Genomic DNA, 2,488 nt, shown 5'->3' on the forward strand with positions numbered 1-2,488 from the left:
TGAATTCAAATCTTCTCACTCCAAACTCCAAAATCACTAAACCATGCTATTATTTGTTCTCCCTTCCTCTACAGTATATGGTTACTTTCCTAAAATTTCAAATCCTATAGAAAAAAGAATAAAATGGGGGCAAAGAACTCAGGGATAAACTCTTGATGGTGGCTCTGCCAGCATCCCTAAAGTACTAGACTGTTCAGCAGTTTTCCCATAATGTTACACTAAATAGGAGGGGCCCAGGGTGAGATTGTGCAATGCTGACACATAAACCTTTGTGGGAGGTTTCAGGGTGTGCAAGATTTTTCTCAAACAGTTTTTAAGCACTAGCATTCTTATTTCCTTTAAAGGTTGATAATAATGAGAACAATAATTATAACATCAACTGGCAATTTGTATAATGCTTTATGAGTCAGGAAATGATATCTCCACAATAACTTTGTGAGATAGTCTCTGATTTAATTCGACAAGCATTTATAAGCATCTATTGTGTGCCAGGGGCTGTGCTTGGTACAGAAATAAGATAAAAGACAAAACAGTTCCTGCCTTCAAAGTGCTTACATTTTACTGGTCCTTAGCTCATTGTAATTTGGTAAAAATACAGCTTTTAAGAGATTTAGGCACAGTTTTGTGTTCATTTGATCCACTGGATGGGTTGTTTTGTGTTTGATATTTATAACTTTAAGTGCTTGAGATTTGGTTAAAACTTAATAATTGGGTTGTCTTGAGGCCTCATTGCATTTAGACCTGGAAGGGTAACTAAAAGATCTCCAAGGTCCCTTTTAGCCAGGGCTGTGCTGGAGCTAGCTCTCGAGAGCCTGATTGTTAAATTTTTAGCAAAAGTATCTAACACCTCAGAAATCAGCAAAGTTATAAACCAGGGCTTGACTTGTTGTTTTGTGGATTTTTTAGATTTAAAGTAATCCAGAAAAAGGTTAACAATGAAGATTAAATTTAAAAGTGTGTTGTGTTTACATTTTTTTTGGCGAGCTACTTATTAAATATTTATCAGCCCTGCTTCCATCTCTAAATTATCTTGTGATCCTACACTGTGCACTCTAGTGGAAAGAATACCAGCTCTGAAGTCAGGAGATCTGGCTTAAAACCCTGGTGCTGCTATCTATGTTCACCTATGTCACTGTAGACTAATCACTTACTCTTCATGAGCCTTGGTTTCCCTATATGCAAAATGATTTTTGGACTAGATGAAGTTTTAAGTCCTACGATATCAGATAGTAGAAATAACTCTGGATTCAGCGTCAGGAGACATGGGTCCTAAAATTCTCGCTCTCCTAAGTAACACCTGTGTGACCATGGGCAAGTAATTTCACCCCTCCTGGGCCTTATTTCCTCCAATGTAAAACGGGGGGATTAGATTAGTTGACCTTTAAGATTCCTGCTAGCTCTAAATCTATAAACCATCCCAGCTCACAGTATGGATCAATCTCTTGACATTGTTACTGAAAACTAAAGGTGACCTGCTGGCAGGTTCCCCCTTTCCCAAAAATTTACCTGATGATTTCTTACCCTGACTTCCTTCTCAAATCTACCATCAGGAAAAGATCATATAAACCCCTTCACACAGGAAAAATGGCTGATATCAGTAGATTACTGACTTTTGAAAAAAATTCTAGTTGCCCTTTTCTTGGACATTTACATGTTAAGAGACTGGGGGGTAGATTGTGGAATTGTTGGAGGCTCCCTTTGATGTCCAAGATCTCTGCTCTCCTAAATAGCAATAGTTCTAGAAATCTCTCCTTGGACACAAGATCACAGGATCAAAGACTTGAAGCTGAAAGAGTCCTTAGAAGTTTTCTGGTCCAACTACTTCATTTTATAGATTAGGAAACTGAGGCCTAGAAAAATGAAGTGGTTGGCCCAAAGTCACATAGCCCATGAGTGATAGAGCTGGGATTTAAAACTCTTTTTTTTTTTTTTTTTTTTTTTTTTTTTTTTAGCCTTTCCAATTTTTTTATTATAGCTTTTTATGTACAAGATATATGCATGGGTAATTTTTCAGCATTGACAATTGCAAAACCCTTTGTTCTAATTTTTCCCCTCCTTCCCCCTACCTTCTCCCCCAGATAGCAGGTTGACCAATACATGTTAAATATGTTGAAGTATAAGTTAAATTCAATATATGTATACATGTCCAAACAGTTATTTTGCTTCACAAGAAGAATGGGACTTTGAAATAGTGTACAATTAACCTGTGAAGGAAATCAAAAATGCAGGTGGACAAAAACAGAGGGTTGGGAATTCTTTGTAGTGGTTCATAGTCATCTCCCAGAGTTCTTTTGCTGGGTGTAGCTGGTTCAATTCATTGCTGTTCTATTGGAACTAATTTAGTTCATCTCATTGCTGAAGATGGCCACGTCCATCAGAATTGATCATCATATAATATTGTTTATAATGATCTCCTGCTCCTGCTCATTTCATTCAGCATCAGTTCGTGTAAGTCTCTCCAGGCCTTTCTGAAATCATCCTGCTGGTC

Source organism: Sarcophilus harrisii, chromosome 2 (genome assembly GCF_902635505.1).
Source record: "Sarcophilus harrisii chromosome 2, mSarHar1.11, whole genome shotgun sequence".
Lineage (NCBI taxonomy): Eukaryota > Metazoa > Chordata > Mammalia > Dasyuromorphia > Dasyuridae > Sarcophilus > Sarcophilus harrisii.